Source organism: Megascapheus bottae, chromosome 12, assembly GCF_031878675.1.
Source record: "Megascapheus bottae isolate mThoBot1 chromosome 12, mThoBot2.hap1, whole genome shotgun sequence".
NCBI classification, from domain to species: Eukaryota; Metazoa; Chordata; class Mammalia; order Rodentia; family Geomyidae; genus Megascapheus; species Megascapheus bottae.
This window is the reverse complement of record NC_143520.1, coordinates 30131078-30145533: the sequence shown is the minus strand read 5'-3', so window position 1 is coordinate 30145533 and position 14456 is coordinate 30131078.

The window sequence follows — 14456 nt, the reverse complement described above, 5'->3', positions numbered from 1 at the left end:
AAATAAAACAAGACAAAAAACAATACTTTCAAGAAAAAAAGGGGGAGGGAAATGAAATTTTCTTAGAAGACTGGTAGCATATTATATAATTAATCATCATCCAGTTATTACCAGTCAATAAATTCTCAGAATTCTCCAACTTTTCACAGAACTTATTAAAAACTTTAATGGAGACATGAAGCTAAAAAGTCTCAGTATAGCCGGGTGTGGTATGCCTATCATCCTACCAAATTAGGAGGCTGAGACCTGAGGATCCCAGTTCAAAGCCAGCCTGGGCATTAAAGTATGAGAGATTCTTATCTCCAGTTAATGACCAGATAATCGGAAGTGGTACTGTTGCTCTCAAGAGGTAGAGCAGTAGCCATGAGCTGAAGAGCTCAGGAGCAGTGCCTCGGCCCAGAGTTCAAGCCCCACTACTGACAAAAAAAAAATGTATCACTATATCTCTCTGATCCATTTTCCTTCCTGCCTGCTCTGTGCTCCACAGACTGATAAGTAGACTTGGTTACCCTGTAGCTTTCTGTTGGATACTACCAATGAGTGATGACAACAAAGTACTAGATAATGGTTTAATCCTGCCTACACTTTAGTAAATAGTTCCTTCTCCTCAGTTGCCCCTTCTGAGTGAACCATTTGTTTCCTTCAGAGATCCTGAATGATCTTATAAGGGGAAATGACTCACTCACCAAAAAAACTAGTCATTTGTTTGGTGGCTACTAGACTATTCTCAAGTTGAAAATGTCCTCCTTTCTACCAACGCATGTTCTCTTCCTCATAAACTTGAATTGATTATCATCTCTTCCACAAGCCATTTTGAAGCCAGCCATGTAGCTCTGCTCAATAAAACCCCTGACCATCACTTCCTAACCAAGTCCATTATTCTACTTTTGATGTGTTTGTAAGCCATTTTTTTAAGTTTACTGCTGTTTGCTAGAGACTTTTTTAAGAGGCTTTTAGTTTCTCCAGTACAGAGATTTTTTTCTTTATTTTTTGTAGAAATTTCTGAATGTGTCTACAGTTCAAAACTTATTAAACAATAGATATACAATCTTTACTTCAATAAAGCAAATGTTGCACGTCCTTAGAGTTAGATTGGGAATCACGATATATTTATTCAAGTTTCATCAAAATGTACTTCTCAAACTGCACTTTCACAAAAAGCAAGAGATATGCAAAGCAAGATATTTGTCATTTCCAGATCTTCTGAAAGCCATTGGAACTCAGGGGTTTAGTTTCTTGCATATTAAAACTTTCCCTAGTAATCTTCATTTACTGTCATAGCTTGAAAGTCTAAAAAGACAGGTGTTTATAATCCGAGCTAGCCATGAAGCTGAGATCTTAAAATCTCTTATCTTCCAGATAACCAGAAATTACATTGTGGTTCAAAATGGTAGAGTGCTATCCTATAGTAAGAAAGCTTTAAGGACAACCCCCAGGCCTGAGCATTTTAATCTCATGTTTAACATATCCTTAACATATCCAAATTCAAAGTTCTAACTACCCGCTCTAGTTTCCCCCTCACTCCTACTCCAAATGTGTCAATATTTCAGTCTTCCTCTTTTGGTTATGAGCAAATCTAGTTTCTTGGACCAAAATCTCTTTCTCCTCTCCCTACAAAATTCCTCCATCCCTGTTTGCAAGTATATATCCGGATTCCAACTGCTTCTTAACATTGTTTATGGTACTTATTATTCTATTCAAACTACAATCATTGCTCACATGAACCACTAGACTTCTCTGTCCCTGCCCTGGTCCTTCTAAAAGTCTTTCTTCAAAAGCTCAGCCAAAATAGTTTCTTTTTACACCATAATCAGAACATGTCATTTCTCTGATCAAACCTCTCTATTAGTCTGACTTTTACTCAAAAGTAACAGAAAGGGGCTGGAGTGTGGCCTACTGGTAGAATGCTTACCTAGCATGCACAAAGTTCTGGGTTCAATTCCTCAGTAGCCCATAAACAAAAAAACTGGAACTGGTGCTGTGACTTAAGTGGTAGAGTGCTAGCCTTGAGAAAACTCAAGGACAGTGCCTAGGCTCTATGTTCAAGCCTGAGGACAGGAAAAAAAAAAAGTAACAGTCTTTACATGTTCTATAAGATCCCACATGATTTGGATACAAACTGCTGTTTATCTGGTTGTATCTCCTATTCTGCTCCAGACTAACCAGCCTCTGTGCTTCAGAATACTTGTACCTGTTGTTTCTTCTTACCTCAGACTTTCAAGTCATTTCCTCATCTGCTTCAAGTTTCTACTCAAACATAATCATTCTTAGCACATTTCATTTCTTTATAATGTTGACCATTATTTGACAAACTATAAACATTTCACATTTATGTTGCACATTATTTGTATACTTCAATACAAATTTTTGCATAAATTTTTTGTTAAATGTTCTCAGTTTTACTCACTATCTAATCTCAGCTCTTTTCTTTAAAACTATGTCTGAATAAGGAAAATATTTTTTAAAGATTTAATAAAATAATGAAAAAAATTAACAAATTAAGCCTAGATTCTTTTACAAATGTATACACTTAAATATCTTAAATAAATCTTCAAGAAATTGTTGTGTAGCGAGGCCAATCCTGCCTTGGGTTCTAGGTAGCAGTTTACCAGCGAGACCTCAGGGAATTTTCATTGCAAGTTTGTGGTGGTTTTTATTATAAACCACTTACAAATGAAGTGTTATGGAACTAGTTTGAAATATGAAAAAATTGCTTCATGGGGAATGCAGGTAAAACTCTGAGATATCTAAGTCGTGTTCACTTTCTTCTTAATGTGAATAAAGCATGCCTCTTTGAACTTACATAAAAAACATCACGCACAACAACTTAAAATGGTAGAATCCAACATTTGTTTAAAATAGTACAAACAAATGCCTAAGTAGGATTTCAAGTCTGTGCAGATTAAGATTCCAAGCTTTCAGAAATAAAATAAAAAATAAAGAAAACAAACCACTAAGAAGACCAAGAGAAAGACTGAGGTCAGATTAGAAAGGCAAATCTATACACTTAGATCTATACACTCAGATCTATACACTCGTACATCTAGAGAAACTTCTCTAAAAACCCCATCCTTCATTTCATTTTGTGGTCAATATTGGAGCCATGGAGGCCTAAGTGAAAGGGGCTCCTTTGTGTTTTCCAAACACAGTAAAAATCAAAAGAGGCATTTCAATGCACCTTCCAACATTCACAGGGAGATTACATCTTGCCCATTTCCCAAGTATCTTAGAAAGAAACACAATGTTTCATCTATATCCATCCAAAAAATGATATTTACAGGTTGTATGAGGACACTGCAAAGGCCAGCAAGCTGGCAAAATAGTGGTTGTTTACAGGAACAAATATGTCATCTCCTCTGGATGGTGCAGCCTGCAAAGGTTCATGGGATAATGGTCCACATGGGCATTCACTCCAGCAGAGTGATTATCACTGAATAAAACTGGACAAAGACTATGAAATATCAGGAATTTAGAAAGGAAAAGAAAAAAATATGAGAAGAAAAAATTCCTGAAATGCAGGAATAAAGTTATCATATATGCCACATGCCTTTCTTTTAAGATTGCTAAAATAAATCAAAAACAAAGAAAAAAAAAACACTGCACAGCTACAGAATTCTGTCCTTGGCTTTCTATTGGCCACATAAAGAAACCTAGGCTTGGTTTTACCTCAACAATTCTTCAAATCTCCTATTCTTAGAAAGATTACGCCTTATTTGAAAACTGCCTATAAAATTAGCCTAAAAGACTAAAAGAGGATAAAAATCATAGCACACTCTAGATACAATGAAATGTTCTTGGGAAACATTTGCAAGTGGATACCTGAAACTTTCAAAACCACATCAATAAAAGAAGAAATTACATGAGTGACTTTTGAATATTGAAACTTGAAGTATATGTTGGCAAACAAGAAGGCCTATAAAAGAATATAACACCCTTTCTAACATCCCCTAAGGTCACTATCCCATAAACAAGAGAGTCTAAAGGAAATCTTATATAAATAATTCCTATTTGAAGCCAACAGAAGCCTCCCACTGGTAAAGTTATTCCAACTGTAAGTCTCTCTCCAATAATACACTGAGAATTCTAAGTCCATTAACAGTTCAATTCTTCATGTTTGATATGGTTTCATATTACACCTAATGTCTCAGAGAAAACTAAAATTTCCATAAAGTGTTAGGATTTTAAAAGCATTTTATATTTTAGTTTTTTTAAGATAATTTTGTTGAAGAGTGGTAAAATATAGAAATTCTATGATTCCTGAAACAAAGACTGTAAAATTGAATTTACTAGAGCAAAATCAGTATTTTAATACCAACAAGTACAAGTCCATATATTCACCACCTTTTTTATATTCCACATCACTACCTAATATGTATGCTGGAAACATGGAACAACTTGTGATGTACATCAGATGAAAATACTTTTTCAATATATCAGATTTCATATGATAATAGCTAGCTCAGTACTAAGAGTTAGGTAACAATGTAGGTTTTACAAAAACCAACACTGAAAGATGTTATATGCGCTAGGAAAGTTGTGCCCATCTAAAGTAAGACACAGCATTATATTATAGGAAAAATACTGACAGAAATTTAGCAAACAGAAGTCTGTCTCTTAGCAAAATACAATTGGGCAACACTGTTAAAAGAAAAACAAGGTATTACTGAAAAAGCCAAACATGTGCTTTTTCATTTACTGAGAAAAAATATGTTCTCTCATCAAATCCGGTATAGATTTTTTGAAAAATTACATACCCATCAGTAAGTGGTTCAGTTCATGTACATATTGGAGCTAATGTGTCAAACAAAGAAACAGGCTTGGTCTCGAAGTCAGTAAGAATATAATTTTAAAAACTCAATCCAAACAGATGGGAGGCCATGCCCTGAAGATCAACAAAGGATATCCCTATTAGGTGAAGAGGGTTTAGAAACTTCAGCAAGGAGGATTTGCTGTGCCCTGACAAATACAAAGCAACCTACTTAAGCTACTTAAATACCCATAGGAAGTTGGTTTCATGCAATTGAATATTTTCTTTGCTATACTGTACTAACGTTAAGCTCCAGTGATTTACATGAATATACCAGAGGTATTTATGAAAATTTTGTTAGTAATTGTGGAGGTAACAGATAGATAACTTTTTTTTACTTTTTTAAAATAAAGGTGTTTAGATAAGTGTAAAATAAGAACAGTAAGATGAATGATGTTAAAATAATAAAGTATTTATGGTTAATATGTTATTTCTATGGTTTTTGTAAATGTCCTCCAAAGACTCATTTATTAAAGATTCAGTTCTCGGCATATAGCACTGTGGGAAGGTATGAGAAACTTAGGAATGGTGATAGAAATTTAGGTCACTGGAGGCATGTCTTTGAGTAGTCAGTGGGAATTGTCCCCAACACTCTTTTTCTTCCCTGGCCATCATAAATGAGCAACTTGCTTTACCACATCAAAGGACCAATTGAAAGAGAATTGAAATTGTGGGTCAAAATAAAACATGTATCTTGTAACAGTGATGAAAAAATATAATTATCATTATATATAATTACATGTATAAATATAATTCACAATCTGGAATAATTCTACTAAATTGATTCTATAGTTTTTGGCCAATGAATATCATTTGGTCTAGGATAGGGTACCAAAAAAGTCCATTAAATAAAAGATAAAATACAAAGAAATAAGCATAATAAAAATTGTTAAAACACTACTGGAGGATGTATAAGAAATTGTGAAGAATTATATAATTGACAGACATAAAAAATGTATATTTTGAGATGATGTATCACTTTAACACAAATACTGTGGTCAGTTTTGTGCAACTAGACAAGCTAAATAATCAAAACTAGAGAAATAGACAATCCTAAGGCATATAAGGAAAAATTATTGGAAAATAAAAAAGAAAACAAGGGAAAATAGACATTATTAGATACTTTAACCTACCTAGATTACAATTGATTTAATCTTCTAGCCAGAGGTTTCACTGAAGAATAAAATGTTGGAGCCGAGCGTGGTGTCTCACGTCTATAATCCTAGCTACTCAGGAGGCTAAGCTCTGAGCATCACGGTTCAAAGCCAGCCGGGGCACAAAAGGACTTGAGACACTATCTCCAAATAACCTCTAGAGAACCAGAAGTTGGGCTGTACCTCAAGGATACGGTGGTAGTCTTGAGCTGAAGAGCTCTAGGACAGCGCCCAGGCCCAGAGTTCAAGACCCATGACCCACCAAAAAAAAAAAAAAATCAAATTGAGCTTGAGGATAATAATTCTTGAGAAACCAATGTTAATCCAATATAATAACTTAAAAATGTTCCTTTAAAAACAAGCATAAAGAAACTACACTTGTAGGAGTGTAGATACACAGTGGTAAATACCAGTGGTAGATTCCCAAAGGTTTAATATATTGCTGTTTTTATATTTAAAATTTTCTCATAAAACAGAATAAAAATAAATAAGTAGACATCAGTATACATTTTCAACCCCCCTTTTAATGCAGATGCTACTAGATATCTTCTTAATTATTATTGGACTCAGCTTCTAAGATGAATCTAACTCAAGACTTACAGGTTAAAGAAACCTCATATATACTTTTCTCTAGAATTTTGCCATAGTGTACTGGAGCAGTGCACAGAATAACATTTGCCTACACGATCCTACTCAGAGGATCCCTGACTGTCACCCCCCTCTCAGTAGGAAGTAGCTTTGAGTGGTCCTCACCTTGTTCTTTAATAGTTAGGATTTCCATACAATCAAGCAAATGAGGGAAAGAAAAGGAAACTGTTAGGTAAATAGAGATAAGAAGTAAAGCAATGGAAGAAATGATACTGATTGTTTTGTACTGATTCATTGTACTTATAAACTGATATGCTGAATTGAAACTCCTTGAACAACTATGCAAAGATAATATGTTTTTGTCAGTCCTGGGTCTTGAACTGAGGGCCTGGGCACTGTCTTTGGGTTTTCTCAAGGCTAGTGCTCTGCCACTTTGAGCTTTTTCTGTGTATGTGGTACCAAGGAATCGAACCCAGGGCTTTGTTCATGCTAGGCAAGCACTCTACCACTAGGCCATTCTCCCAGCCTAAGATAATATTTTTTAATTTATTTTTTTATTGTAATTAATAGAAGGGTTACATTATATTCACCAGATAGAAGGTGCATTACTTCACATTGATACCCTTTCTCATGACATGGTTCCCATTTCCCTCCCCACTCCCTCCCCACCCCCTGCTCATTTTGATTTCCCCCCTTCCCTATCCAATTTCAAATAACCAATTAAGCACATATAAAATATATCAGATAACAAGCTGAAATATTGTTTTAAACAACAACAAAAAAAAAGAATGAAAATAGAGTGAATAAGAAAGAAGAGTGATTTTAAGAGTTTGGGATCAAGGAAATAAACAGCTAACAAAAGAACTAAGATAGCTTATGAGACATGTTGTACAGTTCCCTGGCTGTCCTGAGTTAATATAGCAATATAAAACAGTAATTAAGTCATTTCATCTAGCCATAGCCTGCTCCTGAAATTGCCAAGAGGGATTGTAGTATCTTTTGTGGGATTGACTAGTGTGTGTGAACTTTATTTTGGTGACTACAATGCGAAGGGTGAGCTCCAAAAAAGAAAAGTGTGTCAGCCTATAGAGAGGTATTTGCAAGAAAGGCTCTTTATCCTATGGGTCTTTAAGTGGTTGAGAAGGTATCGGAGAGAATAGTGTTTCATCAACCATTTAGAACTTAATTAAAAAACATAAATAAACTTTCTAAGCCCCTCATTCTCTTTATAAATAGCATTTTCTCACTTGTTTGCTATTCTTCACTTGCCTGAAAAGCAAACTGACTTTCTAGTAGCTATCCACAAACAACAGCTTTATGGGTCCTGCTTTATTTATTATTTTCATCTGTGATTTTAGAATCCATGTGGAGAATTTACTTACTAGTCAAAGATGCAAATTGTTCTGTCAAGTTTATTAGGAAAATATGATTGAATTCAAAGTTATCACAAATGTGATGGTTTTTAATGGAGACAAAATCAGATTAAAATTTATTGTTTGAGCATGAACAGCACACATGGATTTATTATTGAAGATTGGGTCTCTGTTTGGTGAGTTATATTTTGGAAGGTTCTGGAAAACTTAGGAATGGAGATGAATAGGAGAAACTAGGTTACTTGAGAGTGTGTCCTAGAGGGCTATCACTTGTCCCAGGTCTCTTCTCTATCTCTGCCTTTCATGATGTTCTGCTTTAACTCAGGCCCAGAGTTGAGTCCTCTGAAACTGTAAGTTGTTTACATCAGGTATTTTCTTATAGTTTTGTTAAATCTAATATATCAGGTGGTGTTGCATACCTATAATTCTAGCACTTGAGAGGCTAAGGCAGAAGAATCATGAGTACAAGGCTACTGGAGGCTATCTCAGAAGACTGTCTCAAAAATGCAAAGAAATAAAAAAAATGCAAAGAAATTAAAGCTAGAAATTTATATAAACATAATCATCGGAGTATATCATGTATTAGTGCTGATGCATGGGACTTAATATACAGGTTAAATATCCATTATCTGGAACATGAGATTAATGTTTCAAATTCTCAGATTTTGGAATATTTGACATTGCATAAGATGTATTATAGAAGGACTCAAGCCTAAATGTGAAGTTCACCTGTATTTCACTTATACACATACTAAGAAAAAGTTTTACAATATTTTTAGTATAGTTGTATTTTAACTAACTTGTGTTTAACTTGTGGTATCAGGCTGAGGATTTTTTAAATTTTTAGATTGGAGGTGTTTTATTTGTACTATTTTTCAGGGAAAGTTGCAGTACAGATGAAATATCAAGACAAGTTAAGGAAAAGAGAATCTTCAGATTTTTCTGTCCCTAGAATCATAAATTCCATCTGCATAATTAAAGATTAATATCTTTAAAAATTACTAATTGTGGCCAGGAGTTTGGCCAGTGCTTGCCTAGCACGCAAGAAGCTCTACGTTTGATTCCTTGGCACCACATACATAAAAAAAGGGGAAACTGGTGTTGTGGCTCAAGTGGTAGAGAATTTGCTTTGAGAATGCTCAAGAATAGTGCCCAAGCCCTAAGTTCAAGCCTCAGGACTGGCAAAAAAATAAAACAATTAAAAACAATAACTAACTGGGGTTCCTATGCCATATTTTTCTCTCACTCTCTTTATTTTTCCCTCCTCTTTCCTTTCTCCCTTCCTTCTCAAGGCTTTCCTTTGTGACACTACTGGGGTTTGAACCCAAGGCCTTGAGTTTGCTAGACAAGCACTCCACCACTTGAGCCACACATTTAGCCCTTTTACTTTAGTTGTTTCCAGGTAAGGTTTTGGTTTTGCTTAGGGTTGTCCTTAGGTGGTCATCCTCCTACCAAGACCTCTGCATAACTACATTTTGCTCCTTTACTGAGATGAGGTTCTCAGTTACTTTAGGCCCAGGCTTACCTTAAACCATGATCCTTTTAATTTTTGCTGCTCATGAGCTGCTCTACCCTGCCTAGAAGTTATTTCTTAAACAGAAGAGCCAAATATAAAAAAATAATTTACAGATATAAAAACTAAAATGAAAACTTTGGAGGGGACAAAGACCAGATTTGTTCTGGCAGAATAATTAGTAAACTAGAAGATCAACTGAAATTTAGTAATCTGTGTAATATCACCAGGAGTATATGCAAGATAAAAATTGAAGGAGGAAGAAAAAATGTGAGAGAGAAAGCAAGACAGAGAGAGAGAGAGAGAGAGAGAGAGAGAGAGAGAGAGAGAGAGAGAGAGAGAGAGAGAGAGAGAATCGTATAAAGACATAGTAGCCAAACATTTTCCACATTTGACCCAAAACATTAATTTGTAGAGATAGGAAACTCAAGCCCAGACAATAATAGTGAAACTGTAAAGACAGTAAAAATGGATTTTGTTTTTTTCCTCTATATGATTTAATAGACGAGTGCATAAAACAATGATCATAAAAGTCTGTTGATGGGCTTCTATGGATAAAAATACTATTCTAATGGTAATAATAGCACAAAAATGGAGAGTGAGGGAGCTTTAGTGAAGCAAAGTGTTTGTACATTATTGAAATTAAGTTAGTATAAATCCAAAGCAGACTGTTTTAAGTTAACATGTTAATTACAATCTCCACAGCAACCACTAAAAAAAACCCCTCAAAATAGTATAATAGAAGAAACAACAAGGGAATTCAAATGGTACACTGAAAAGACCTAATACAAAAGGATTCAGAGAACTGAGAGACAAATAAACAGAAGATATATAGATCACACTAGCAAAGTGGCAGGCATAAATCCTGCCTTGTCCGTATTCCACTAAATGTGAATGGATTAAGCACTTGAATAAAAAGATAGAGGTTGGCAAAATGGATTTTGAATAATATGATCCAACTATATACCATCTATAAAAGACACACTTTAGATTCAAAAAAAGTCTGAAAGTATATGAATAATAATAATAATGAATCTCTTTGGTTAACCAAAGAGACTTGGTAACTGAAGGGACCAAGATTGGCTAAATTAATATCAGGCAAAAGAGAATTTATGACAAATGCTACTGAAGACAAAAGGGAGTTTTTCTAACAACAATGGATAAATTAATCAGAATGGCCCAACAGTTACAAACATATATGTATTTAGCAGAAAAGCCCGATTACACAAGGTAAAAACTTATAGAATTGAAAAAAAAAGACAATTCAAAAAGAATGGTTTAAGCCTAGCACTGATGGCTCACCTAGCTACTCAGGAGGCTGAGATCTGAGGATAGCAACTCAAAGCCCTCCCGGGCAAGGAAGTCCAAGAGACTCTTATCTCCAATTAATCACCAAAAAAGCCAGAAGTGGATTTGTGACTCAAGTGGAAGAAAGATAGCCTTGGGCAAAAAGTCCTATGTACAAGCCCCAAGACAGATACTTACAAAACCAGTGGGAGTTGGCGCCTTAAGGCATCAGTTATCCACTTAAAAGAAAAAAGACAGATGGTTTAGAAGATAAAAGAAGACTAGAAGCTAACTAGATGGGATAGATTTCAGTAGAATACTTCACCTGAAACAGCAGAATGAGCATTTTTTTCAAATGCACACAGTTCTCCAGAATGTAGTACATGTTTAGTTATACTTCACATTTTTGTCTTTCTCATATTATTATTTTCAATGTATGAAATGCATGAAATGCACCTTGTATTACAACTTGTATTTTTTTATTCTCCTTATATTTAAGATATATTTCACATAAAAGGCTTTGACTTGGTAATGTTTCTCTTATTGATTCTGAAAATCATTGTCATTTAAATAGAGATTAAACTACTTTAATATAATTATTGCTGTTTGGATTCATATTTACCTTGTATCATATGTTTTCTTTCTTCTTTTTCCTTTCTTTTCTTGTGGGGTTTTTTTTTTTGGTGGGTCATGGGGCTTGAACTAGGCCTGGGTGCTATCCCTGAGCTCTTCAGCTTAAGGCTACTGCCCTACCCTTAAGCCAAACCTCACTTCTCATTTTCTAGAGGTTAATTGGAGATAAGAATCTCAGGTCCTTTTTGTGCACAGGCTGGCTTTGAACCTTGATCCTTAGATCTCAACCTCCTGAGTAGCTAGGATCACAGGCATGACCTACTGCAGTCGGCCTTATGTTTTCTATTTTATTATCTGTTCTCTATTTCTCTATTAGGTTAATGAAGTGTTTGTCATCCCATATGCCCGTATCTTTTCAATTGTTAGCTAAACATTATTTTGCTGATTTCCATAAAGAAATAGTTTCCAACATCCATCCTTTCCTTATTACAATCTACCTTAAGTCAGTATGCTTATTGCTTCTTGAATAGTGGAAATACCTAAGAATAAATTTATCTATGCTCTTATGTGCTGAATTGAGTCTCTCTGCCCTCAAATTCATATACTGAAGTGCTCATGTGAAATGTGATAGTCTTAAAAGGTAGTTCCTTTGAGTGCTAATAAGGTTTAGCTGTACACATGAAGAAAGGCCTTTGAGACAGCATTAGTGCTCTTATAAAAATAAAAAAAAGACGAGGATTCTCTCTTTTGCTGTCCACCATGTGAAGAAAAAGCAAAAAGATAATAGTCTTCAACCTGGAAGGAGAGCCGCACCAGGAACTAAATTTTCTAGCACCTTCGTCCTTGAATTCTTACGTTCCAGAATTGTGAGAAGTAATTGTTTCTTTTTTTTTTTTGCCAGTCCTGGGCTTGAGCTCAGGGCCTGAGCACTGTCCTTGGACTTTCCCAAGGCTAGAGCTCTACCACTTGAGCCTCAGCACCACTTCTGGCTTTTTTCTATGCATGTGGTACCAAGGAATTGAACTTGGGTCTTCGTGCATGCTAGGCAAGCGCTCTACCACTAGGCCAAACTCCTGGCCTGTAATTGTTTCTTTAATCCACTCAATCTATGTTACTTTGCTATAGTAGTTTAAACTAAGATACTGTCTTCTTATTTTTGTTCTATTATTGTAATACATTTTAGTACTCCATATATATATATATATATATATATATATATATATATAATTTTTTTTGCCAGTCCTGGGCTTGAGTTCAGGGCCTGAGCACTATCCTTGGACTCTCTCAAGGCTAGAGCTCTACCACTTGAGCCTCAGCACCACTTCTGCCTTTTTTCTATGTATGTGGTACCAAGGAATTGAACCTGGGTCTTCGTGCATGCTAGGCAAGCACTCTACCACTAGGCCAAACTCCTGGCCCTTCCATATATTTTAAACTTTAAAATATGGTACAGATATTTGTCCTTCCTATGTTCTTAGTTTTTCCCCTGATGTTCTATATTTAAGCACAGAAAAAGTCCCTGAGACTCTATTCTAAGTTGGCTAGTAATTAATTCTCTCTGCTTGTTTCTCTGACAATGTTTTTAAGATTCCTTTTAGATGGATTTTTTTACTAGCATAGAATTTTTCTTCAAAATAGCTACAGTTGTCCGGAACTATAAAGAAAAATATTATATTAATAAACTGCTTGGTTGAATGGCAACTCCTTTGCACAACTACGTAAAGACAAAAATGCTTAAAAAAATAAATACCATAGCCATTAAGAGAGGAGGGGGGAAGAGGGAAAGAGAGAGAGAGAGAGAGAGAGAGAGAGGGGGGGGGGGGAAAGGGGGTGAGGGACAGTTTTCACTTCCAGCTTCTTAGGTGGACTTTCCTGCCCACATTGATTTCAGATGGCAATACTCAGATCTCAGCCTCCTGAGTAGCTGCAATTACAGATTTGAGCATCTGGCTTCTTTGAGTCTTTGAATTCTTATTTTGCCTTGTGTATTTTCAATGATTTTTAGTCTGCAAGCTAACATTTGAAAATTTTCTACAAACCCACACTTTTATTTTTTATTTGTTGCACCTAATTTATAGCCCATCTTTTACTTCCTTTTAGTTCTCATAATTTTAGGTTCCAGCATTTCTACTTTTCTATTTTTTTCAGTGTTTGCCAAATATGTAATTGAAAGCTTAACATTGTAAAAAAAAATTGCAGACTCTACCTGAAGTTATCTTTTCTCAGAAAAGATTTAACTCCCTCTTGGAGTCATATAATGTGTGGAATTGCTGCTGTATTACTTGTTAGTGCTGGGGTTTCACTCTTTTATAGGCTCATCAACTTCTAGTTTGTTAAAGTCTTAAAGCTCAGCCTTTGCTTTACTATTTATTTATTTATTTATTTATTTATTTATTTATTTATTTATTTATTTATTTATGTTGGTCATGGGACTTGTTTTCTGGGCCTGGGAGTTGTCCCTGAGATTTTCAGCTCAAGCCTACCACTCTACCCCTTTAGCCACAGTGGCACTTCCAGCCTCTGCTTTTAAAGAAATAGCCTTTTAGGTTTTCAACAAAAATTCTGATATACTTAATTTGGGCTGTTCCTCAATGGTCCCAAATTTCTACCTTTGTTTCCCAAACTTTCCAAGACTGCCAAAATCTTGGTCAAACCAGCTCATTTGTTCAACTTCTCTGTACTTGACCACTGTTGCTGCACGTTCAGGCATGGGGGGAGCTTGCACAGAATTTGAGGCTCACTTCTCTGTGCTTTTCTCAGCTTTTGGATTTTTGTTCCTAAGGTCTGATTACTTTGAAAGCCTCAAAAGCCAACATTTCAGCTGAGAAGAGTGGCTCACCTCTGTAATTGTAGCTACCAAGGAAGGGGAGATAAAGATTATAGTTTGAAGCCAGACCAAACAAAAAATTTACTAGATCCCATCTCAACCAATAAAAAGCATGCTCCTGTCATCCAGCAGTGAAGGAAGTATATAATTAGACAGACGGTGGTTCATGCCACTCTGGGCTTACATGAAAATTAACAAAGGAATCCAGGTGCCAGTTAGTGGCTCATGGATTTAATCTTAGCTACTCTAGAGGCTGAGATCTGAGAAACATGACTTAAAGCCCGCCTGGGCAGGAAAGTCCTTAATATTCTTATCTCCAATTAACCACCAAACC